The sequence below is a fragment of the Pongo abelii genome, chromosome 11 (assembly GCF_028885655.2).
Source record: "Pongo abelii isolate AG06213 chromosome 11, NHGRI_mPonAbe1-v2.0_pri, whole genome shotgun sequence".
Classification (NCBI taxonomy): domain Eukaryota; kingdom Metazoa; phylum Chordata; class Mammalia; order Primates; family Hominidae; genus Pongo; species Pongo abelii.
The window spans coordinates 35,648,713-35,676,581 of NC_071996.2; the positions used below are offsets into that span (position 1 = coordinate 35,648,713).

Consider the following 27,869-nt stretch of genomic DNA (forward strand, 5'->3'; position numbering starts at 1 on the left):
CTTTATCAACTTTCACTGAGACCGTGGCAATGACTTCTTCATCACTGTGCCCAGCTTGGGTCTCATCCCTGCTACCACCACTACCCAAACTGCGGGCTGGGTAATCTTTCTAAAACACAGACTGTATCATGGCATACCTTTGCTTAAACCCTTCTGGTGACCTTCCCCTGTCTACAAAATAAAATCGAGAGCATTTGGGCCCTATGTGTCTTTCCAATCTCATCTCTTGTCATTTCCCATCTTGATCACACTGGGACTAGAAATATGAAAGGCAGAATAACACAACTGTTAGGAGCTGAGCCACAGCAGTGCTAGACATTGCCAGTGGTACCTGTGTGACATAAACGGGACACTGTCGCTAGTATATCCCATTCCCATAGGAAACTTGGATTCCTTTTTAGACGAGTACATATAACCTTACAGCTCTGTAGAGAGGCCCAAAAGAAATTGTGAGTAGTGTATTCATTTGTGGGTAGGAAAAAATGTCTGAGGTATCAGAAGTAATGTTTTTAGAGTTCCCTGAATAAAAGGTATTAGGGGAAACTAACATACAAAAAAAAAAAATTCTTACAGATGAGTGTCTTGTCCTGTTTTTCTGAGTCATCACATTTTTTTCCTATACACTGGACTCTCTCATTCATTTGTAGCCATCCACCAGATACCCATATATAGCTATTATTTCTTATTTTAGGTTAATATTGCCAACATGTTACATAATCAAAATAGAAAATCTGCCCAAAATCCCAAACTGTATAACTATTCATTTCAAAGCCAAATATAAATTATTTGAGATTAGCCAAAGTTTCAAATTATTATGTGTATCAGTGGATTCTGAAAAGCATACAGGCTGGAATAAGCATAGTAAAAATGACAGAGCAAGCTTCTTGAATTCTTGGTGAATGTTGCAGCAAATAATTTTGCCAACAACCACACTTCCTAGACCTCATTAAGCAAGTAGGAAGGAATAAACTATTTCATTACCATTCCTCAAACTGGAGAAAAAAATCTAGGAGGAAAAGCCAGGGGAAAGCACCCAACAAAAGCATTTCACCTCGAAAGCTCTAAGGTAGAGCAATTTGAAGTTAGAAAAATGGGTTTAAGTAGCTACTTTGGTTGATTTCTGCCTAGTTAGGCTTCCAGTGACCCCCTAATTTGCCTGGAAATAATGCAGAGACCACCTACCATGTGCAAAGCCGTGTGACATTTAGAACAAAGGTGGCAGAATCTCAATGTTCAAAAGAACACATAACACATGAGGTAGGGGACTCAGAAGAAGGAAGTAAGAACTAGGCTCACTTCCATTTACTTACCAGGCTAGGGATGGAGCCATCTGAGGGCTAAGCCCCAAACTGGCCTTGGATTCATGAGACTAGGAAAAGCCCTGATCCACACAGGGAGCAGTCTAATTGGCTGGGGGCAGGGCTGCTTTCACAACCCACCCCAAACAGTGGCAGTCACAAGCAAGGACAAGCTTGGAAGGAGGCAAGGCTTCCCAGGTGTGTTATATGAACCATCAGCTTTTGTGGAAGATTATACAGTCCCCATAAAAATATACCTTAATAGCTATATGCTGATGTCTGTATATATTAGAAGAAAATAAAAAATAAAACTAACCTATTAGCCTCGTGATTTGTATGCTAAGTTTTAAAAAGTTGACAAAGAAAAATGGTAAGTAAATGATAGTACAGATCTTACTAGGATATGGACACATCATTAAGATTATATCCAAATGAGTGAAGTTTAGAAAAGCCTGGACTAGACCAAAGAGATAAGATAAAGCAAGTCCATGGATTGAAAAAAAAAAATTCTAGGGCTAACTCTGAAAAAAACCTATATATGATACTCTCACAGATTTTTTTTTCCTGCCTTTTAGATAAATTACAGACACCAAACATCTGAATTATTGTGTAGACTATCAAATTTTGTCAGGATAACCAGTTTGGAAAACCTGCATCCCACTTCTCAGCTTCTATCTGCCAAGTTTCGCATCCAATTACCCCTTCCACTGCATGCAAATCTCAGGTGGGGTGTGGGAGTGAAGAGTAACAGGTGTAATTAACCAGCCCACCCTTCCTTCCCAAGTCTAGCTATTGCAGCAGTCTGGGAGCATCCCACAGCCAGGGGAAGGGTATCGAAGGGAAAGCAGCATCTGCCACCTAGGAAATTAATTGAAAAGAAGGAAACCTTCCTCCGTTCTGTCTCACTCCAATTCAGAACATGTTAATTGCAGACAGGCTAAGTTCATTAAGTGCTGCTTAACTGTTGTCTGAAGATTATCACATATTAAATGTGAAACCTATATAGTCTTCACTCTTCTGATAAAAGTTGGTATTTTTCCAGAAGCCCAGTCTGGAATGATTGTGGAGTGGTGATTTGTTAAGGAGCTTATCCTGCCAATGTGTATGTGGGCAATTTGTTTCTAATTATTTCAATAAATGAGCTTTATAAGAAATCCTAGTAATAAAGTAACTTATGCCACAGAAGAATAAATCCTGGTGCTCTCAATATCCAGATAACATAACCATGCTATTAAGCGCTGCCTCGTCAATAATGGTAGTCTTTGTATAATGATAGAACTCTATTTACATAATACACCAACAGTACCTAATGCAAAACAGGGTTTACATATAACATTAGTTGAATTTACAGCATGAATTCACATTCCACCTTTGCATTGGTCAGAAAACATTATTTCACATTTCACTGCTCTAACAAATAAATTAATAAAGCTCACCTCATTTCCAGTAAATCCCGATGTGCATACCTCGCGATTCGAAATAATAATAACCTCCAGTCTTGTCCTTGCATGTCCTTTGAATCATTCTCGGACAGACAATCATTTTCTGGACTACCCCACCCTGCATCTGAACTCCAGATGTGTTCAAACTGGATTCTGGCCAAAGCTAGAGAAGTCTCAGGGATACTGACGATCTCATCATTTTATGTCAAGTGAGGGGAGGAAAGTTACCAGGATTTTCTTGTTTTCCTTAAAAATTCACAAAATACCAAGTCTCATCTTTCTAGAATAAGAATTCAGTAAAACACCCCATGCCTGTATCTTTACTTGAATTGTCAGCTCCATGTGGACAGGAACCATGGCCTTCTTATTTATTCACTTTTCTGTCCCTTAGTTCCTGGTACAGACAGATGCTCAATGCCTGACACATAGTAGGTTTTCAGTAAACACTTGTGGAATCAATGAAAAACCTTATTAATATTACATCTCAGATTGGAGAAAATGATCCAAGGTAATGTCAGCACACTTCAAAGTGCAGTAAAATGCAGCTGTCTTTATGTATCAGAGATTTTATACCCATCCCTGTGTAAGATATTCTGTGAGAAGTAAATAATAAAAATTGGGATTTATAGTCAGATGAAGGGAAACAGCCCAATGCAACTGAAATACCAGCAAGAGAATAGATGTATGTACATAATTGGAAAGATGTTCATACTATTACAATATATAACTGTCAAAAAGCAAATTGCAGAAATATGAGACAGAGAGGGAAAAAAATTACTTTTGGCCCCTTTGAATCTCATCCTGTGGGACCTAAAAGCAAATTTCTCCTTTTAGAAAGAAATAAAAAGATATTTATTTATTCCTTCTATGATATTTATTTGTATACTTATGTGAAGACAGACAGATGAATAAGATTTACCCTAGTATAGGAAAAAGTCTAAAAGGGGACATACCAACCTGTTCAAGCTGTTTAACAGTGCTATTAAATCTAACAGGCAGAGTTTGGGAGAAGATTTTTTTTCACTTTCTATTTTATGCATTTCTGCATTGTCTAAATTTTTTTACAGTGAGCAATTTTTTTAGTAAAACAAAACAATTAGAATTTTTTTAATGTTATAACTAACTAACTACATTTGTGGTATATATTGAGTGTTTTAGGAGCTCAATAAAACTTTAATCGTCTGGAATATAATTAACCAAAGACCTCAATCAACCAGTATTTTTCCTCTACATTCTACTCTTAGAAAAAAGAAGCAAATCAGATAAAAATAAATTCATATCAAGAATTTATGGAGCAGTTGTATTTTTCCAAGGTAAATAGCTTTAGGGTCTTGTCTAACTTCCAAATATTCAGCTCTAATGTATCTATCTCCACATCTGTACAATGATGAGTGTTGTTTAGACCTTTGCTATTCTATCTGTGCTGCCAGGCAAGCACCTTGCCAGGAACTCAGGCCCAATCAGACTTACTGAACCAGAATACCTGGAAGTAAAGTCCAGGAACCTGGGTTTTAACAAGATCCCTAGGTAATATGTTTGCACATTAACTTGGAGAAGCACCAGTTTAGAAGACTAACCCCTGAGTTCCTGCATGATCCTCAACCTATAAAGGAAGACTTATTTTCATCAGATTGCCCATTTAAAAATAGAAAAGTAGACATTTTACATATACTGCAGGAAGTGCTAAACAATGTCACCCATTGAACAAAATTAACTAGACATATATTTGAACCCCCTCTTATCCCACAAAATTGTTGGAAATGACATTAAAGCACAACACAGTAAAAGATAGATAGTCAAAAATTTCAGCTCCAGAACAAGTCTGGGAAAGTAGAATCCTGCAATTACTTGTTTTAACCATCAGATAGTGGTCACACATTGGCAGGGAAAACAGAAGGCCAGATCTCAGAACGAGGATGACAAGGCATGGCACTTAGGCTGCTGCCAGTCCCCATTCCATACCAATGACAGACATCGTCAATCAATTATGGTGCTTTCTCATCCCACCCAAGATGCTGCACCAGAATCCTTCTCAGTGGATATCACAGGTACCTATGTCTCATGGATCAAAGTTAGCACTTAAGAAGAAATATTTCTAACGTCCCTATTTGAAAACTGCTGGACTTGATAAACAACCTGATTAAGAGATGATAAATGAAAGATGAGTGATTTAAGTCCTCATCGGGTGGGCAAACCAAATATGAGAGATTCAAAATAGCCAAGAACTACTCCTTCTATCCAGAAATGTATTTATTTACCATTCCTCAAACTGTTTGTTTAGTGTAGGCAAAGATTAGAAATTAGAATCAATGAACATTAGAGCCAGGAGGACTCTTATAGACTATCTAGTTCAACTGCTTCTCTTACACAGAAGGAAATACTGATCTAAAGAAATCACAATGGCCAAATCCCATAGCTAATTCTGGCAGAACCTAAGTGGGAATCAATGCTCATCTAACCAGGATTTCTCCCATTGCACCAAATGGCCCCTAAAGCCATAGCAGCCACTGGCAGCATAAACTGGATACAAATATGCATGTGGATTCAGAAACAGAGAATCACATCACCCCTAGCTCTGGGGAAAAACCAAACTCATGTAGTGGCGGATCATGCTCCTTGGTAAGAGGCTATAGCCAGCCACCAGGGAGCTCTGTGCTGAAGTTTGGGTAAGCCCACAAAGGGGAAAGCTCCTCCAGAGGCCCTGCACAGTTACTTCTGAGAGACTTGTGTTCTTAGATCTCCCCAAGGTATTCCAATTTAACACATGCAAAATCAAACTCATGATTTGCACGGCACATCCATGCCAGAACAACAAGAAACCTACTCCTCCTCGTCTGATAGTTGTCTTTGAGTAAAACCACTCTTCACACAGTTATGCAGGGCTGAAGGCTAAGAGTCATCCTTGTCTCCCACCTCTTCCTCAATCTGAAATTCAACGAACATCATCATCAATTATATTCTTAGATGGCTTGGGGATCATCCCCTTCTCTATACCTACCCCATTACTATGGTAGTGTTAAATACTCTCACCTCTTGCTTAGTCTTCTGCAATAGCTTGTTAACTGATCTTCTCACACGTATTATGCCCCTCCCTCGAATCTGTTCACCACACAGTACCTAGAGTGACTTTTTGCAAATCAGAATGGTATGCCACTCACCTTCACTTAAAACCATTCAATACCTTCTCACTGGTTTTAACATGACACTCAAGTCCCTACAGGATCTGACACCCGTCTACCTTTCTTGCCTCACCCCTTAACTCTCTGCACACCACACTGGTCCCCTCTCACTTCCCCTGCTCCTCATAATTCCTTTGACTGAAGGGCCTTTATACATGCTACCTCCTTTTTCTGGAGCCATGTGCATCCTTCACATCTCAGCTGCAGACGCACTGCCTCCAAGAAGCCTTTTCAGATTCCACTGAATAGGGTACTTCTCACAGGTAAGCATTTACTCTCTCATGAATAAGCATTTGTTTTCTTAGGAGACTTTCATCTGTTAATAATTAGACATTCATTGGGGCATTATATGATCAATGTCTGTCTCCTTACTCACCACCCCATTCTCTGTAGTCTGGAGAGTTCAGGACAGCAGGAAAGATGCTAGAATCTTTGTCCTCTTTAGTTTATCATTTTGTCCTCAGTGTCTTACCAAAGGCAACACACAGTAGACATCCAATAAACACTGAATTGAATGAATGAAAAAATGAACAAATAAAAGCCTGGTATTTAAGCATAAGCCACTGATTATGATTAAATCATTATTCACAGCTTCCAGGCACATGTAAAAGTGATGCATTCTAGGATTGCTTTGTTTAAAAATTTTTTTTATTATACTTTAAGTTCTAGGGTACATGTGCACAACATGCAGGTTTGTTACATATGTGTATACATGTGCCATGTTGGTGTGCTGTACCCATTAACTCATCATTTACATTAGGTATATCTCCTAATGCTATCTCTCCCCACTCCCCCCACCCCACAACATGCTCCAGTGTGTGATGTTCCCCTTCCTGTGTCCAAGTGTTCTCATTGTTCAATTCCCACCTATGAGTGAGAACATGCGGTGTTTGGTTTTTTGTCCTTGCGATAGTTTGCTCAGAATGGTTCCCAGCTTCATCCATGTACCTACAAAGGACATGAACTCATCCTTTTTATGGCTGCATAGTATTCCATGGTGTATATGTGCCACATTTTCTTAATCCAGTCTATCATTGTTGGACATTTGGGTTGGTTCCAAGTCTTTGCTATTGTGAGTAGTGCCACAATAAACATATGTGTGCATGTGTCTTTATAGCAGCATGATTTACATTCCTTTGGTTATATACCCAGTAATGGGATGGCTGGGTCAAATGGTATTTCTAGTTCTAGATCCCTGAGGAATCGCCACATTGACTTCCACAAGGGTTGAATAGTTTATGGTCCCACCAACAGTGTAAAAGTTCCTATTTCTCCACATCCTCTCCAGCACCTGTTATTTCCTGACTTTTTAATGATCACCATTCTAACTGGTGTGAGATGGTATCTCATTGTGGTTTTGATTTGCATTTCTCTGATGGCCAGTGATGATGAGTATTTTTTCATGTGTCTGCTGGCTGCATAAATGTCTTCTTTTGAGAAGTGTCTGTTCATATCCTTCACTCACTTTTTGATGGGGTTGTTTTTTTCTTGTAAATTTGTTTGGGTTCTTTGTAGATTCTGGATATTAGCCCTTTGTCAGATGGGTAGATTGTAAAAATTTTCTCCCATTCTGTAGGTTGCCTGTTCACTCTGATGGTAGTTTCTTTTGCCGTGCAGAAGCTCTTTAATTAGATCCCATTTGTCAATTTTGACTTTTGTGGCCATTGCTTTTGGTGTTTTAGACATGAAGTCCTTGCCCATGCCTATGTCCTGAATGGTAATGCCTAGGTTTTCTTCTAGGGTTTTGATGGTTTTAGGTCTAACATTTAAGTCTTTAATCCATCTTGAATTAATTTTTGTATAAGGTGTAAGGAAGGGATGCAGTTTCAGCTTTCTACATATGGCTAGCCAGTTTTCCCAGCACCATTTATTAAATAGGGAATCCTTTCCCTATTTCTTGTTTTTGTCAGCTTTTTCAAAGATCAGATAGCTGTAGATGTGTGGTATTATTTCTGAGGTCTCTGTTCTGTTGCATTGGTCTATATCTCTGTTTTGGTACCAGTGCCATGCTGTTTTGGTTACTGTAGCCTTGTAGTATAGTTTGAAGTCAGGTAGCATGATGTCTCCAGCTTTGTTCTTTTGGCTTAGTATTGACTTGGCAATGCAGGCTCTTTTTTGGTTCCATATGAACTTTAAAGTAGTTTTTTCCAATTCTGTGAAGAAAGGCATTGGTAGCTTGATGGGGATGGCATTGAATCTATAAATTACCTTGGGTAGTATGGCCATTTTCACAATATTGATTCTTCCTATCCATGAGCATGGAACGTTCTTACATTTGCTTGTGTCCTCTTTTATTTCATTGAGTAGTGGTTTGTAGTTCTCCTTGAAGAGGTCCTTCACATCCCTTGTAAGTTGGATTCCTAGGTATTTTATTCTCTTTGAAGCAATTGTGAATGGGAGTTCACTCACGATTTGGCTCTCTGTCTGTTATTGGTGTATAAGAATGCTTGTGATTTTTGCACATTGATTTTGTATCCTGAGATTTTGCTGCAGTTGCCTATCAGCCTAAGGAGATTTTGGGCTGAGACAATGGGGTTTTCTAGATATACAATCATGTCATCTGCAAACAGGGACAATATGACTTCTTCTTTTCCTAATTGAATAGGCTTTCTTTCTCCTGCCCGATTGCCCTGGGCAGAACTTCCAACACTATGTTGAATAGGAGTGGTGAGAAAGGGCATCCCTGTCTTCTGCCAGTTTTCAAAGGGAATACTTCCAGTTTTTGCCCATTCAGTATGATATTGGCTGTGGGTTTGTCATAAATAGCTCTTACTATTTTGAGATACGTCCCATCAATACCTAATTTATTGAGAGTTTTTAGCATGAAGGTTTTTGAATTTTGTCAAAGGCCTTTTCTGCATCTATTGAGATAATCATGTGGCTTTTGTCTTTGGTTCTGTTTATATGCTGGATTATGTTTATTGATTTGCGTATGTTGAACCAGCCTTGCATCCCAGGGATGAAGCCCACTTGATCATGGTGGATAAACTTTTGGATGTGCTGCCAGATTTGGTCTGCCAGTATTTTCTTGAGGATTTTTGCATCGATGTTCATCAAGGATATTGGTCTAAAATTCTCTTTTTTTGGTTGTGTCTCTGCCCAGCTTTGGTATCAGGATGATGCTGGCCTCATAAAATGAGTTAGGGAGGATTCCCTCTTTTTCTATTGATTGGAATAGTTTCAGAAGGAATGGTACCAGCTCCTCCTTGTACCTCTGGTAGAATTCGGCTGTGAATCCATCTGGTCCTGGACTTTTTTTGGTTGGTAAGCTATTGATTATTGCCTCAATTTCAGAGCCTGTTATTGGTCTATTCAGAGATTCAACTTCTTCCTCATTTAGTCTTGGGAGGGTGTATGTGTCGAGGAATTTATCCATTTCTTCTAGATTTTCTAGTTTATTTGTGTAGAGGTGTTCGTAGTATTCTCTGATGGTAGTTTGTATTTCTGTGGGATCGGTGGTGATATCCCCTTTATCATTTTTATTGCATCTATTTGATTCTTCTCTCTTTTCTTCTTTATTAGTCTTGTTAGCAGTCTATCAATTTTGTTGATCTTTTCAAAAAGCCAGCTCCTGGATTCATTACTTTTTGAAGGGTTTTTTGTGTCGCTATCTCCTTCAGCTCTGCTCTGATCTTAGTTATTTCTTGCCTTCTGCTAGCTTTTGAATGTGTTTGCTCTTGCTTCTCTAGTTCTTTTAATTGTGATGTTAGGGTGTCAATTTTAGATCTTTCCTGCTTTCTCTTGTGGGCATTTAGTGCTATAAATTTCCCTCTACACACTGCTTTAAATGTGTCCCAGAGATTCTGGTATGCTGTGTCTTTTTTCTGGTTGGTTTCAAAGAACATCTTTATTTCTGCCTTCATTTCATTATGTACCCAGTAGTTATTCAGGAGCAGGTTGTTCAGTTTCCATGTAGTTGAGTGGTTTTGAGTAAGTTTATTAATCCTGAGTTCTAGTTTGATTGCACTGTGGTCTGAGAGACAGTTTGCTATAATTTCTGTTCTTTTCCATTTGCTGAGGAGTGCTTTACTTCCAACTATGTGGTCAATTTTGGAATAGGTGTGGTCTGGTGCTGAGAAGAATGTATATTCTGTTGATTTGGGGTGGAGAGTTCTGTAGATGTCTGTTAGGTCTGCTTGGTGCAGAGCTGAGTTCAATTCTTGGATATCCTTGTTAACCTTTTGTCTCATTGATCTGTCTAATGTTGACAGTGTGGTGTTAAAGTCTCCCATTATTATTGTGTGGGAGTCTAAGTCTCTTTGTAGGTCTCAAAGGACTTGATTTATGAATCTGGGTGCTCCTGTATTGGGTGCATATGTATTTAGGATAGTTAGCTCTTCTTGTTGAATTGATCCCTTTACCATTATGTAATGGCCTTCTTTGTCTCTTTTGATCTTTGTTGGTTTAGCCTGTTTTATCAGAGACTAGGATTGCAACCCCTGCCTTTTTTTGTTTTCCACTTGCTTGGTAGATCATCCTCCATCCCTTTTTTTTGAGCCTATGTGCGTCTCTGCAAATGAGATGGGTTTCCTGAATACAGCACACTGATGGGTCTTGACTCTTTATCCAATTTGCCAGTCTGTGTCTTTTAATTGGAGCATTTAGCCCATTTACATTTAAGGTTAATATTGTTATGTGTGAATTTGATCCTGTCATTATGATGTTAGCTGGTTGTTTTGCTTGTTAGTTGATGCAGTTTCTTCCTAGCATCGATGGTCTTTGCAATTTGGCATGTTTTTGCAGTGGCTGGTACTGGTTGTTCCTTTCCATGTTTAGTGCTTCCTTCAGGAGCTCTTGTAAGGCAGGCCTGGTGGTGACAAAATCTCTCAGCATTTGCTTGTCTGTAAAGTATTTTATTTCTCCTTCACTTATGAAGCTTAATTTGGCTGGATATGAAATTCTGGGTTGAAAATTCTTTTCTTTAAGAATGTTGAATATTGGCCCCCACTCTCTTCTGGCTTGTAGAGTTTCTGCTGAGAGATCAGCTGTTAGTCTGATGGGCTTCCCTTTGTGGGTAACCCAACCTTTCTGTCTGGCTGCCCTTAACATTTTTTCCTTAATTTCAACTTTGATGAATCTGACAATTATGTGTCTTGGAGTTGCTCTTCTTGAGGAGTATCTTTGTGGCGTTCTCTGTATTTCCTGAATTTGAATGTTGGCCTGCCTTGCTAGGTTGGGGAAGTTCTCGATAATATCCTGAAGAGTGTTTTCCAACTTGGTTTCATTCTCCCTGTCACTTTCAGGTACACCAATCAGATGTAGATTTGGTCTTTTCACATGGTCCCATATTTCTTGGAGGCTTTGTTCATTTCTTTTTATTCTTTTTTCTTGAAATTTCTCTTCACGCTTCATTTCATTCATTTGATCTTCAATCACTGATACCCTTTCTTCCAGTTGATCGAATCAGCTACTGAAGATTGTATATTCATCACGTAGTTCTTGTGCCATGGTTTTCAGCTCCATCAGGTCCTTTAAGGACTTCTCTGCATTGGTTATTCTAGTTAGCCATTCGTCTAATCTTTTTTCAAGGTTTTTAACTTCTTTGCGATGGGTTTGAACTTCCTCCTTTAGGAGAAGAAGTTTGATCAGAGAAGTTTGATTGTCTGAAGCCTTCTTCTCTCAACTTGTCAATGTCATTCTCTGTCCAGCTTTGTTCCATTGTTGGTGAGGAGCTGTGTTCCTTTGGAGGAGGAGAGATGCTCTGATTTTTAGAATTTTCAGATTTTCTATTGTTTTTTCCCCATCTTTGTGGTTTTATCTACCTTTGGTCTTAATTATTGTGACGTACAGATGGGGTTTTGGTGTGGATGTCCTTTCTGTTTGTTAGTTTTCCTTTTAACAGTCAGGACCCTGAGCTGCAGGTCTGTTGGGGTTTGCTGGAGGTCCACTCCAGACTCTGTTTGCCTGGGTATCAGCAGCGGAGGCTGCAGAACAGCGAATATTGCTGAACAGCAAATGTTGCCGTCTGATCATTTCTCTGGAGGTTTCGTCTCAGAGGGGTACCCATCCATGTGAGGTGTCAGTCTACCCCTACTGGGGGGTGCCTCCCAGATAGGCTACTCATGGGTCAGGGACTCACTTGAGGCAGTCTGTCTGTTCTCAGATCTCAGACTCCATGCTGGGAGAACCGCTACTCTCTTCAAAGCTGTCAGACAGGGACATTTAAGTCTACAGGGTTTGTGCTGCCTTTTGTTCGGCTATACCCTGCCCCCACAGAGTCTACAGAGGCAAGCAGGCCTCCTTGAACTGTGGTGGGCTCCACCCAGTCCAAGCTTCTCAGCCACTTTGTTTACCTACTCAAGTCTCAGCAATGGTGGGTGCCCCTCCCCGAGCCTTGCTGCCACCTTGCAGTTCGATCTCGGACTGCTGTGCTTGCAATGAGCAAGGCTCCATGGGCGTGGGACCCTCCAAGCCAGGTGCGGGATGTAATCTCCTGGTGTGCTGTTTGCTAAGACCGTTGGAAACGTGCAGTATTAGGGTGGGAGTGACCTGATTTTCCAGGTGCCATCTGTCACAGCTTTGCTTGGCTATGAAAGGGAATTCCCTGACCCCTTGCGCTTCCCGGGTGAGGTGATGCCTCGCCCTGCTTTGGCTCACCCTTGGTGTGCTGCACCCACTGTCCTGCACGCACTGTCCAACAAGCCCCAGTGAGATGAACCCAGTACCTCAGTTGGAAATGCAGAAATCACCCGTCTTCTGTGTCGCTCATGCTGGGAGCTGTAGACTGGAGCTGCTCCTGTTCGGCCATCTTGGAACTGCACCCCACGTTCTAGGATTTCTGAGGGAAAGTTGCTTGTTGGCTATTTCAGTCATTCAAAAATTCCACCTGCATACACTTGCAAAATGGCATCTTCTTGAAAGATGTATATATCCTCAGATGCAGGCCAAGCCACTCCTCTGTGTTCAGACGTCCTGCTGTGATCTCTTGTGTCTTGTTATCTCAGACTGATTATCCCACCCAGATGTCACACCTCATAATTTGAGGCAGAGATGCCAACTACATAGGTACCTGAGTTAGTCCCAGGTAAGGGATAATGAGTAGCCTGAGAACTGTTAGCAACAGAACAAACCAGGGAAAAGTTCCTAACGTTTTGGTATGTATTAGAGACTCGACATGGAAGAGCAGAAAACACAGTGTTCTCCTGCTCTATATCATAGTCTTGAAGCAATTTCTGACATCCAAAGCTGATAATTAACTGTACTAAACGATACACCTATTTCTAACTTGGGCCACAGCCAAGTGGATCACAGTGTTTTCATGGTAGTTAAAATAATTACAAAGTATAATCTTGGCTTGTGCATACATTTGTGTGGGTGCAGGCCCGTGAGCTCACCCTCTCTCTTCCCCTCCCTCTCCTTTGCCAGAAGACTCCAATGTTGAGCAATGAACTCAATTCTTTTCACACAGTTACTCTGCTTTTTCAGAGTGGCCATCTAGTGGCTTGTTCCTTCAGTCATAGAATCCTGAAACTGAAATGAACCTTCAGAATACATTGTGCCAAGAGCAGAGCTTCCAGGCCACCTAAGTAATATCTTGATTAGAACAGCCATCTCTTTGGAGAAGTGAAGCATCCCAATCGACTCCTCAGCACTAAAGCAGCCTCCAACCCCAGTCCCAAAATATACCCACAACTAAGGATGGCAGCTAACGTTCACGTGATAACACTCACCTATGCAAACAAACAGGAAAAGAAATTACCCTGTGTCCCGTGGACCATTCCTGGCACACCAGCTGTGACCCCAACCCTCCAGGCCCACTGTGGTCCATGCCTGTGTATATGTCGCAGGACAAGTCCATGCTTGATACCCTTCAGGCCCTAAGACAAGAAAGACTCCTTCCAGTGTCTTCTATTTTACAACCGGAGACTATTTTAGCCTCTGGGAGTCTTGTGGGTACCAGCCAGTGATGACTAGCTCCTTGACTCTCCTGTTGAATGTGGCTATTATGTGCATACCAGGGAGGACAAAAAGCTTCCCACACACGACCTGATACCCTGGAGGAACACAGGCCCATTTCCACACTAGTTCCTTCTTTTAATCCAGCTCCTCAGATCTAATGCTTTCCTAGGCTAAGATCTTTGCCTGGTTTCTTACAGAAAATGCTCTTTCTAATCTTAATTTTCCTCTTTTTCTAAAACTATAACATTTCTCAGTTTTCTCTTGGCTCCTTCCTCATCTCCCCAGCCAGGGCTGCCATCTCACCAACTTTTCATCAGCCTCTAATTTCCCCTAGAGTAGTGGTTCTTAACCCTCGCTGCAAATTAAAGTCACTTTGGGAATTAAAAATAGATGCCTATGTAGAAGTGTGTGTGTGCCTGTGTACACCGTTACCTGTGTCTAGGCTCCATCCTAGAAAAACTAATGCAGATCTCTGGGAGTGGGGCTTGGTCACGGATAATTTATAAAGGATCTTCAGTGATTCCAGTGTGTATTCAGGGGCAAGAACCACTGCCTTAGAAGTTGTTTACTTAACTATACCTTTTAGTTTTCATTCACACATGCAGAGTGTATTTATTGGTAATATACTCATTTTTATGTATTAAGAATTTCGTATGCATCAAGCATTGTGTTGGGCACTGGAATGCCTCACCATGTAGATATAGCCTTCTTTGATGTTGATGTTCTGAACATTTCTATCCTCAGCCCTCCTGTTCTTTCAGCTATACTTTTCTGAGAGCTCTCTGCCACGTCATTGTGCCAGCTACCATCTACTTTCTGAGGAACCCTGAGGCTCAATCTTGGGAGCTTGTTTGGAGGTTCTAGCAGGGAAGCATGGCCACTCAGATATCTTGGATGAAAGAACAGTCCTCCTGTATTGGGGAAGACTGACCCCTTCAACCCACAGCGCAGCTTCAGGAGGGATGCACATGGAGTGGTGAAGGAGGAAGGGGACACCTGCCTAGGCAGCCAGATCCACCGAATCAACACTGGCAGTCAATGGGGGACAGATATTACAGCCAGATCACCCTCACATCCCGAAGTCTAAGTCTTGAGTCCAGACAGCTGCCCTGTTACTTAGCTATAGCATATCTGACTACATACAAGACATGCTGGGTTTAGTGACCCATGGACAAATCAGACCCATATGTCAAAATGGAATGTTTTAACTTCCCACTGAGTCTTCCTTCTCTAGCCTCTTGGTGACCCCACAGTCCACCTGGTCACTCAAGTTTGAAATCTGGGAAATCTTGCTCCCCATCCCTCTTCCCCTCACTCCCACTCCTCATCCTCTAAAACTAATGTTGTCTCCAAAACACTGTGTCCCTAATCCAGGCCCTCACTATTTCTCTCTAAGGCCACTGATGGGTCTCCTGCCTCTAGTGTTGCTAGCTACAGTCTAATCTTCACCAGAATCACCAGGGTAAACTGCCTCAAGGGAAAATGGAATCATTTCACAGTTTTCCATTGCTCACAAGTGAAATTTAAGGTCCTTACCTGGCACACAATGCCATCCAAGATCTGGCCCCTCCCAATTCTCCAGCCCCCGCTACAATGAATTGGGAGCCCAAGACTGCTATCACAGCAACACCGCAGGGGTTACAACGTCCCTTTGCCAGTTAGGCTTTCTTATGCCCACCCCCATGGTTTTTATCATGCTGTCTTCTCTGTCTGTAAAACTCACCAACTCACCCCATCCCACATACACACACTGATTAGTTGTATTGCCATTAGTCTCAGTTACATCTCAAGTTACATCCACAGTTATGGGCTGCATATGGACACTTGGGTCAATGACAGACCACATATTCAATGGCAGTCCCATAAGATTATAAAACCATATAATTACTGTATGTTTTTTGTTTAAATATGTTTTGATACATAAATACTTACCATTGTGTTGCAGTTGCCTACAGAATGTAGAACATAACATGCTATAAACTAAGGTTTGTAGCCTGAGAGAAATAGGCTACACCATATAGCCTAGGTATATAGGAAGCTATATCATCTAGGCTATGTAAGTACACTCTGTGATGTCTGCATAATGACAAAATAGCCCTAATGATGCATTTCTCAGAATACATTCTCATTATTAAGTGACATATGACTGTATTATACGACTTTAAAAACAGTATAATTATGTGTCTTTGTTTCTGTATTCCCCATAAATGCTGAACTCCTTAAAGGCAGTGACTATAACTGTATTGTTATGGTTTTTGATTTTTTTCTCTTTATATATTTCAGAACCTAGAACAATGGCTAGAACATCTGAAGTACTCAGATACTTATGGAATAAATAAATGGAGACATAGGTTCCTTCCCTTAATAAGCTTAAAATTGAATAAATTTATTTTTGTTTCTATATCCATTTATCCAAGTCCATGGTTTCCTTTTCCCCAAACTCTTACATATACTCAGAAAGGCCTATTACAGTCAAATAAAAACAAGGCAATTTAATTCAGCATTGGGAGTATCTAGCTAACTGTAATATGCCAAGAATATAGAGGGATCATGTGTATTACTGAATCATAACACTGATGTACAATGATTTATAAGGCAACAGTGTCAAAAACTGACCCCTAGCTTCCTATAATTTGGTTGTCTTTCAGAAAAGGTTCTCAGCAGAGAACTGAGTCTAGAGTCCTCTCAGTACAGAAGCCAGGATACACAACCCATTAAATAAGACTGGTTTGCTGAATCAAGAGCCACTGACCGATTTGACAGCTCCATATTCAAACAAAACAGCTCTTTTTGGAAACTAGACTTTTGGATGTTATACCAGAGATGTGACTGAGTAGAACAGAGCTTTCCAAGGGATAAATAATCCATTATGCTTATTTTATCAGAGATTCAAGTTGAAACCACCGGGCCATTGAGTAATAAACTCAGTTTGACCTTGTCAAAATCCTACACCTAGCAGTATTTTGAGAACTTGTTTGTTCTGCCACTTCGTTCCAAGTTGTTTGAACTTTAGTTGAGCCCATGAAAGCCTTACAGTTATCAAGTGTGCTTATATATGCACATTATTTCACATTGATCCGCACCTGCCTGGTAGCCATCACTAGAGGCCCTGGAAATATTCAGAGAATCACTGAAGTGTGAGCAATAGTTAATAAAAAATTCTTGCAGTTTTAATTACAAACAAAAAGCAAGCAAGTTTCAACTCTATAAAATGGATCTGGAATATCCAGGGAACTATTGCTGTTTATAACCACCATAAATTATATTCATCTTTCACACTGAGTTAGTGCAGCTTACAGATTGATATATAAAGCAACGAGTTCCAATATTTATGAAAGTGTGAGTTCTACCACCTGTTTCAGGAGTACTAACCCAACCTCCAGAACAAATAAAAATGAATAAACAACTATCCTCACCCTTCCTGCCACGGGAGTCCTTTTGTTCTCTAAGTCATGTTCCTATCTATGAAGCAAAATGAAGGACTACTAACAACCTTGGTGCCATATGTATTAGGAAGGAAATTTGCTGTGCTTTGTCCAAAGGCAATTAGTGTTAGGAAGGAATCAAGAAGCAAGCCAATATTGGAGCTGCTCTTTATTCTGGGCTGTGACTGCTAGAAACCATGACAAAAAAATAATGTGAGAGATTGTTATCAGGGATCTTGGGCCCCATTTGCATATTCTTTCATTCACCACTTACTTTGTAACCAGGCCTTATACTGGCATTCAACACACAAAGACAAATTAAACAGACTCCTGCCTTCTTTACAGAGAAGATTCCTGCACAATGGGTGGTTCACATAAGCAATAAAATGATTTGGTAAATGTGAGAATGGAGACATGCATTATTCATTCACTCTTTCAACACATATTCTAGCTTGACTTTTGAAAGTCAGTTGCTGTATTAGGTAGTAGCGAACTAAAAATAGTCCTTGCCCTTAAAGTGTTTGTGGGATGTGTCTATATGGTAAATACCCAATTACAAAATAATGAGATTGGGGTATGGTAGGCCAAATGCATGGAAGCATCTAGCAGAGTCCCCTGTCTCAGATGTGGAAGTGAAGGAAATCTCTCAGAGGAGATGGACTATCCAAGACAAGAGCTAAGAATGGAGGCACATCAGTCATTGAAAGAGGCAGGTGTGGGGTTGGAAGATACTGCAGGCTGCAAGACCTAGAACCAGCAAGAACGTGGTGCACTGTAAGGTTTTCTGGATTAAAGTCTAGGTTGTAGTGTTCATCCTAAGAAGTTTCCTATAGCAAAGCTTTAGATATTATAACCCTTTAGTATAAGCTTTGGAAATTATCCAAATCTTGCAAATGAACGAATGAATCAATACATAGTGATGTTTCTTTACAGTAACCCCAGGAACCATTTTGTTGGATGAACTTCAAAAAACACAGAACACCAAATTCGAACACATGAAAGGAAAGGAAACCAAATTCATCAGATAAGTCACCAGGAAAGAAGACAAAAGTAAAATGTCCTTGGCCTTAAAGACAATTGCAGGAAGATAGAATCAAAACTTTAAATCATGCGTGAAAATGCAAAACCCATGGTCTTGCCCGCCTCAGTGGATGGAAATATTTAAAAAGCAGATTTGTTCACCTGGTCTCAAAATAATAAAATTGTGCATTTTCACCATTCTTCTTAACATATTAAGTGAGGTAAAGAAAATGTTTAGCAGAATTCCTGCCAATAGTAAATATCCCCTAAATGTTAGCTACTATCATCATCTATGAGACACCAGCTAATAATTTATGTAACACGTTAGTTTTGCTAGGAAAAGCATTTCTTATTTAAGAAACAAACAGTTCAGACTAAAACATGAAAGTTTTCTAAAAGGTTAGTGAGGGGACCTGGGCTTGGGTATGTGAAAAGCAGCCTCCCAACTTCTGTGCTCAGGGCACACTCCACCTGAGAGAGATGGATGGGCAAGAAGGCTTATGTAACTACCTCAATGTCATCCAGAAAGTCCTATTCACAGAAACACCCTTCAATAATATGAGGGCAACTCTTCTCAGAGATAATGGCCAGTGCTGAAGATTTCCTTGAAAAAAAAAAATATCCAAGACTTATTTGGGTCAGAACAGGTAAGACCAGATATAACTTTCCCATTCAATGGTACTGGTTACCACTAGGCCTTAACATGGTTAACGTGCAGAAGAGACCTCCTTCTAGTCATGATTTAAGTTGTGTATTTAAATATTTTGAGTGAATTCTTGGAATTATCAGAATATTATACAGTAGTTTCCAGAAAAAGTATCCTATGTTCATCTAAATACCTTTTATTTTCCTCAAGCCCCAACTGTCACATACATAGCAAAGATACATTATCCTGCTACGTTTTTTTACAGACAGGATTTCTCTCTGTTGCCCAGGCTGGAGTGCAATGATGTGATCATAGCTTACTGCAGCCTTGAACTCCTGGGCTCAAGCGATTCTCCTGCCTCAGCCTCCTGAGTAGTTGGGACTACAGGTGTCCCACAACACTAGGCTATTTTTTAAAATTTTTTTGTAGAGATGGGTTCTCTCTGTGTTGCCCAGGCTTGTCTTGAACTCCTGGCCTCAAGCAATTCTCTTGCTTTACCTCCTAAAGCATTGGGATTACAGCTGTGAGCCACTGCACCAGGCCTATTCCTCTACTCAACGTACCATTTTAGCAAGTTTCTTTCTGTCACCATCTCCTTCCCATTTTCTTTCTCTTTCAACTTTACCACCCATTGCCTTTGAGAATAACACAGAGAAACTCAATCACCAACACATGTAAAATCCAATGGATATGGATAGCAAAGTTGGCAAGCTGAGGAATGCCATAAAAATTCTGCTTGGAGTTTAATCAAGGTAAAGTTCAATGAACTTTGTCCATTCAAATGAAAGGTACAAACAAAATTGGGAAGCATAAAGTAAATTAAAAAAAGCATAAAGCAAAATTGGTAAGCATAAGCATAAAGCTAAATGAACAAAGTGGTTGCAAGGGCTTTTTAAATTTTCAGGGACTCCATTTACCTGGCCTCAGCTCTCCCAGCCAAGCTGATCTCAGCTCGTTTTCACGAAACAAGAATGACTTATCCTACACTCACTAATTCTTTCCCTTCTCAAAACCTGTAGTGGCCCCTAAATGCTTCTCATATCACATTAAAACACCCAACATAGAATTCAAGGGTATTTATCCTTGGCTTTTGAAAATACTAATTAAGACATATAGTGTATTAGTTTGCTAGGGCTGCTGTAACAAAGCATCCCTTGGCTTGTGGAAGTATCATCCTGATATCTGCCTTTATCTTTACATGGTGTTCTCCCTGTGTGTCCAAGTTCCCCCCTTTTTATAAGGACATCAGTCATATTGGATGAGGACCCACACTAATGACCTCATTTCAACTTGGTTACCTCTATAAAGACCCTATCTCCAAACAACATCATATTCTGAGGTTTAGGGGTTAGGATTTTAACACATAAATTTTTAGAGGCCACGATTCAACCCAAAACACACAGTACTATATTGTCATTATTATTATTTGGTGGCATCTGTGGAACGGTAAGTATAATGGGAAGGACACATACCTGTCGTCAGATAGACTTCAATTGAAATTCAGCTCTACCATTTGCTCTGAGCTTCCTGACTGCGTGAGATAGAGATAAAATCCCTGTAATGCAGAATGGTGTGAAGACTAAATGGGGAAGCAACTTCTGTAAATATGTAAGGACTGACCTTTGCACATTATACCCAACTGGAATGACCCATATCAGGTCTGAACTTTCTTCTAATAAACCAAAGCATAACACAACATAATCAAACTTGTTTGCCTATTCCAAAAGGGAAAACCTGTAAGATAATTCATAAAAATCTCTCAAATCTCTCTGTTTAAGATTCTGAACACTCTCTCTTCCCATAACGAAATGCATTTCTTGTTCGTTCATTTATGGCTGTTTACCCAACTCTATAGAAACCAATCTAAATCAATCTTTCTTATAGCATCTTTTCATGTTTGAATTCATCTGGCCATTTGATCGCAAGCTCTTGGAATGGAAGAACAATGTATTCAATGATATAATTAAGTATTTGAAATATTTTGATATAATATGTGAAAATATTTTCTGAAGACAGCCTTCATGTTAAGCACCTTCTCTATGTAATTCATTGATAATGAGGGAACTTTGAAGCGTATCTTTGTTTCCCAGACTGTTCTTTCTCACTGACCTGGTGTCCACTGTCTACTACCATATGACTGTTGCCTCTGTTATCTTTATTCTCAAAACCTGCTTGCAGAAAAGACACAGATGCATTTTGGGGATTAAGCAATAAAGTGCTCTGGGGCTGCTGGGTAATATTAAGCAGGTTGTAGAGTGCACAGGGGTCCCCAAAACACAGGAGATTTTCATATTTGTCATAATTCTTCAGCAGATGGTTGTAGGTCTGTTTCAATATAAGTCTGAATGTTACAACAATTTTCTACTCTGTATAAGGAGTGTTTTATCTAATTTGCACAGGGCACTGCATGGGCTAGCCTTGGCCTTGCAGCTGATAAATCTGATATGTAATTCCCCTCAAGAGATTCTCAGGCAAGGAGATCTAAGCCAGAGAAAGGGAACTCTGTGCATTTTCTGGCTTCAGTAATGTGAGGGATTGGTTTGGGGAGAATCTTTTGACAAGTCCTGTATTAAGGAGTGGCCTCCCCTCTCAATGTTGGAGAAGACTGTAGTCAAGCAGGCTCTGGGGTGGGTAGTGAATCTGCCAGCATTGCACGCTACTCACGAGAGAGATGGAGGAGCTAAGACATGGAAAACATACTGCCCTGGTGCTACTAAATAAGATCAGAGACCTGATCCTCAGGGAATTGACAACAGTGTCTTCTTCACTCATATCACAGCTGAATCATCTAGAAGATAAACTCAAACTCATCAAAAGGAAACCCTCAATAGGAGAAACAAGAGATATGTAATATTTTGCAGACATCTGTCACACTGCTATGTGATAAATAGCTTGGAGTACCTAACACATGCAGGGCTTAAAACCTAGATGATGGGTTGGTAGGTACAGCAAACCATCATGGCACATGTATACCTATTAAACGAACCTGCACATTCTGCTCATGTATCTCAAAACTTAAAGTAAAATAAAAATAAAAATAAAAATAAACCTTGGAGTGCTGCATTTTAATACTTCAAAAGGAGAGTTTGTTTTTTAATCGTCCAAATCATCTCAATACAAAATATTAATAGCAATCTGACCAATGATGATGGCCAATGGCATCAGTATGAACCACATTTTAAAAAATGTAATTAGCATAAGAAGTAGAGGAAAGTGTGTCTGTTTTTAACAAATGCATATTCTGGTTGGAGAGCGTAAAAAATAGCAAACAATAAAACTTCCTGGGTGGCAAAATTGTGTGATATATCAACACTGACATCTTTGTGGAAAGATTTAAGGGGTGATTGGGAGCATAGCCAAGCAGATGGAGACTGTGTGAAAGCAGAACCAAGTGGGAAGGCAGCTCAAGCTCAACAACTCCTGAAGCATGGGAGGGCAGAGCGCCCTTCACTGAGAGGCCAGACAGGGTTTAAACACTTGACTTAAACTTAGCCAATCACAGGCACCAGGAAACAGCCAGGGTGAGAACGTTAGGGACAGTTTATAAAGTGGAGCTGGGCTGGGAATTGGCATCACAGATAATAGTGGAAAGTAATGGAGATGAAAAAAGAAACACAAAATATTTGAGAAAGGAGGAACCTTGTAGAAATAAAGAAACAGACACCTATCACAGAGACCGAGGCTGCTGCTCGGCAGATGCATTTCCTTTTAGAGCATGCCCTGGAGCCTTGAGACAACATGCTCTCGCTCTTCATTTTAGGCAGCCCTGATGAGGTTCTGCTTCTTATACTCATAGCTATGTAACAAAAGCTATAGGAATACCAGGCAGAGGAAGAGGCAGGCCAAGGGAACAGCGAAGGGCCTGGGACAGGAAGAGGGGTGGAATTTTTTGGGGAAAAACAGGGGAATCAAGCTATGGAGGACTATGGCAGGTAGAGTAGGTCCAGGGTCTTCATTGCACAGATTAAGAATGACTCACTGACCCTAAGATTAAAACAAACAAACAAACAAACAAAAAAAACACAAAACAGCCGTCATTATAAAGTTAGAGGAAGGCCAGGGGGCAGTTGAAGGCAGGGAGAAAAGAGTTCTAAGATTCTGCACATATAGACAGGCAAGAATTCAAATTGCCAAAGCCAACTTGAGCATTTTTGGGGGGGCATTTTATATGAGGTTTTAAATTTTGTTTTCTTCTAATGTTTAGACTGAAGAGAAATTCTCTTCAATAAGAACAACTTTAACAGATTATTAAAAGGGACAGTGTGAAAACTTCAATAATATTTACAAATATGTGTAGGAGAGCTAATTTGATTAATTCATCAAATTTTCAAGTAACTGGTGTGGGCTCCATTTCTGACTACATAACACAGTACAGACTTTTGTGTATTAAAATTAATGAAAAAGTGGGGGGACTTATGGGTCTCAGTAGTTCTCCCAATTTAAATACACTTAAATAACTGTGAAAACTGGTCAGTTTACATATAAAATCATGCCAATTTCAAACAGAAAAGTTCCATTGATACTGACCACATTTTTGGCTCCTACTAAATTGCTACATAAATATATAAAGCAGGTCTATAATACTATACGTCTGCAAAAACATATTTTTGGCAAACAAAACTCATTTCATTTTTTAATTTCAATCTTCCTTACCCAGTAGTCTTAAATATATAAAAACTATGTTTGGTTCTAAATATCCAAATACCCCCACTCCCACACACTTTTTTCCACATTGCTCTTATCCATCCTCTTCTTTTACAGATTTATGCATAAAATAGCTTCAGTTAATGAGTATCATAATTTTTAATCTCCCAAAATCTAGCTTCCCACTGTCACCCAGAGCAACATCTGAAGTTTAAATGTAAGGGACCAGTGATTATCATGGGCTGAATGGTGCCTGCTGCCCCCCTAAAAAAAAGATATGCCCATGACTTTACTCCCGGAGCCTGAGAATGGGACCTTATTTGGAAGAAAGGTCACTGAGGATGTAATTGTGTTAAGGATCTCCAGATGAGATCATCCTGGATTACTGGTGGGCCCTAAATCCAAAGATAAGTGTCCTTATTAGAAGCAGCAAGAGAACAGATCTGGAGAGAAGAGAAGTGAGGAGAAGATGACCATGTGGGGATGGAGGCAGTGACTGGAGTTAGACAGCCTCAAGTCAAGGAATGTATGAGCCACCAGAAGGAAGCTAAAATTGGCAAGGAAGGATTCTCCCCTAGATCCTTCAGAGGGAGCCCAGCCTCATTGCAGGCAGCTGGCCTCCAGTGCAGTGAGAAAAATTTCTGTGGTCTTAAACTACCAAGTTTGTGGTAATTTGTTAGAGCAGCTCTAGGAAATTAATACAATGATTAAATGGTATCAATTTTTTTAAATTAATTAATTTATTTATTTATTATTATTATACTTTAGGTTTTAGGGTACATGTGCACAATGTGCAGGTTAGTTACATATGTATACATGTGCCATGCTGGTGCGCTGCACCCACTAACTCGTCATCTAGCATTAGGTATATCTCCCAATGCTATCCCTCCCCCCTCCCCCCACCCCACAACAGTCCCCAGAGTGTGATGTTCCCCTTCCTGTGTCCATGTGTTCTCATTGTTCAATTCCCACCTATGAGTGAGAATATGCGGTTTTTGGTTTTTTGTTCTTGCGATAGTTTACTGAGAATGATGATTTCCATTTTCATCCATGTCCCTACAAAGGACATGAACTCATCATTTTTTATGGCTGCATAGTATTCCATGGTGTATATGTGCCACATTGTCTTAATCCAGTCTATCATTGTTGGATATTTGGGTTGGTTCCAAGTCTTTGCTATTGTGAATAATGCCGCAATAAACATACGTGTGCATGTGTCTTTATAGCAGCATGATTTATAGTCCTTTGGGTATATACCCAGTAATGGGATGGCTGGGTCGAATGGAATTTCTAGTTCTAGATCCCTGAGGAATCGCCACATTGACTTCCACAAGGGTTGAACTAGTTTACAGTACCATCAACAGTGTAAAAGTGTTCCTATTTCTCCACATCCTCTCCAGCACCTGTTGTTTCCTGACTTTTTAATGATTGCCATTCTAACTGGTGTGAGATGGTATCTCATTGTGGTTTTGATTTGCATTTCTCTGATGGCCAGTGATGGTGAGCATTTTTTCATGTGCCTGTTGGCTGCATAAATGTCTTCTTTTGAGAAGTGTCTGTTCATGTCCTTCACCCACTTTTTGATGGGGTTATTTTTTTTTCTTGTAAATTTGTTGGAGTTCATTGTAGATTCTGGATATTATCCTTTTGTCAGATGAGTAGGTTGCGAAAATTTTCTCCCATTTTGTAGGTTGCCTATTCACTCTGATGGTAGTTTCTTTTGCTGTGCAGAAGCTCTTTAGTTTAATTAGATCCCATTTGTCAATTTTGGCTTTTGTTACCATTGCTTTTGGTGTTTTAGACATGAAGTCCTTGCTCATGCCTATGTCCTGAATGGTAATGCCTAGGTTTTCTTCTAGGGTTTTTATGGTTTTAGGTCTAACGTTTAAGTCTTTAATCCATCTTGAATTGATTTTTGTATAAGGTGTAAGGAAGGGATCCAGTTTCACCTTTCTACATATGGCTAGCCAGTTTTCCCAGCACCATTTATTAAATAGGGAATCCTTTCCCCATTGCTTGTTTTTCTCAGGTTTGCCAAAGATCAGATAGTTGTAGATATGTGGCATTATTTCTGAGGGGTCTGTTCTGTTCCATTGATCTATATCTCTGTTTTGGTACCAGTACCATGCTGTTTTGGTTACTGTAGCCTTGTAGTATAGTTTGAAGTCAGGTAGTGTGATGCCTCCAGCTTTGTTCTTTTGGCTTAGTATTGACTTGGCGATGCAGACTCTTTTTAGGTTCCATATGAACTTTAAAGTAGTTTTTTCCAATTCTGTGAGGAAATCATTGGTAGCTTGATGGGGATGGCATTGAATCTGTAAATTACCTTGGGCAGTATGGCCATTTTCACAATATTGATTCTTCCTACCCATGAGCATGGAATGTTCTTCCATTTGTTTGTATCCTCTTTTATTTCCTTGAGCAGTGGTTTGTAGTTCTCCTTGAAGAGGTCCTTCACATCCCTTGTAAGTTGGATTCCTAGGTATTTTATTCTCTTTGAAGCAATTGTGAATGGGAGTTCACTCATGATTTGACTCCCTGTTTGTCTGTTGTTGGTGTATAAGAATGCTTGTGATTTTTGTACATTGATTTTGTATCCTGAGACTTTGCTGAAGTTGCTTATCAGCTTAAGGAGATTTTGGGCTGAGACAATGGGGTTTTCTAGATATACAATCATGTCGTCTGCAAACAGGGACAATTTGACTTCCTCTTTTCCTAATTGAATACCCTTTATTTCCTTCTTCTGCCTAATTGCCCTGGGCAGAACTTCCAACACTATGTTGAATAGGAGTGGTGAGAGAGGGCATCCCTGTCTTCTGCCAGTTTTCAAAGGGAATGCTTCCAGTTTTTGCCCATTCAGTATGATATTGGCTGTGGGTTTGTCATAGATAGCTCTTATTATTTTGAGATACTTCCCATCAATACCTAATTTATTGAGAGTTTTTAGCATGAAGGTTTTTGAATTTTGTCAAAGGCCTTTTCTGCATCTATTGAGATAATCATGTGGTTTTTGTCTTTGCTTCTGTTTACATGCTGGATTACATTTATTGATTTGCGTATATTGAACCAGTCTTGCATCCCAGGGATGAAGCCCACTTGATCATGGTGGATAAGCTGTTGGATGTGCTGCTGGATTTGCTTTGACAGTATTTTTTTGAAGATTTTTCATCAATGTTCATCAAGGATATTGGTCTAAAATTCTCTTTTTTTGGTTGTGTCTCTGCCCGGCTTTGGTATCAGGATGATGCTGGCCTCATGAGTTAGGGAGGATTCCCACTTTTTCTATTGATTGGAATAGTTTCAGAAGGAATGGTACCAGTTCCTCCTTGTACCTCTGGTAGAATTCGGCTGTGAATCCATCTGGTCCTGGACTCTTTTTGGTTGGTAAGCTATTGATTATTGCCACAATTTCAGCTCCTGTTATTGGTCTATTCAGAGATTCAACTTCTTCCTGGTTTAGTCTTGGGAGGGTGTATGTGTTGAGGAATTTATCCATTTCTTCTAGATTTTCTAGTTTATTTGCGTAGAGGTGTTTGTAGTATTCTCTGATGCTAGTTTGTATTTCTGTGGGATTGGTGGTGATATCCCCTTTATCATTTTTTATTGCATCTATTTGATTCTTCTCTCTTTTCTTCTTTATTAATCTTGCTAGCGGTCTATCAATTTTGTTGATCCTTTCAAAAAACCAGCTCCTGGATTCATTAATTTTTTAAAGGGTTTTTTGTCTCTATTTCCTTCAGTTCTGCTCTGATTTTAGTTATTTCTTGCCTTCTGCTAGCTTTTGAATGTGTTTGCTCTTGCTTTTCTAGTTCTTTTAATTGTGATGTTAGGGTGTCAATTTTGGATCTTTCCTGCTTTCTCTTGTGGGCATTTAGTGCTATAAATTTCCCTCTACACACTGCTTTGAATGCATCCCAGAGATTCTGGTATGTTGTGTCTTGGTTCTCGTTGGTTTCAAAGAACATCTTTATTTCTGCCTTCATTTCGTTATGTACCCAGTAGTCATTCAGGAGCAGGTTGCTCAGTTTCCATGTAGTTGAGCAGTTTTGAGTGAGATTCTTAATCCTGAGTTCTAGCTTGATTGCACTGTGATCTGAGAGATAGTTTGTTATAATTTCTGTTCTTTTACATTTACTGAGGAGAGCTTTATTTCCAAGTATGTAGTCCATTTTGGAATAGGTGTGCTGTGGTGCTGAAAAAAATGTATATTCTGTTGATTTGGGGTGGAGAGTTCTGTAGATGTCTATTAGGTCCACTTGGCGCAGAGCTGAGTTCAATTCCTGGGTATCCTTGTTGACTTTCTGTCTCGTTGATCT

At 39.9% G+C, this 27,869-nt stretch overlaps 1 protein-coding gene across 22 annotated transcripts in view; it reads right to left on the minus strand.

The window, feature by feature from the left end:
• Nucleotides 1-27,869, minus strand: part of NCKAP5 (NCK associated protein 5) — a 993,533-nt gene that overhangs the window by 703,880 nt on the left and 261,784 nt on the right. The window lies entirely within an intron of this gene.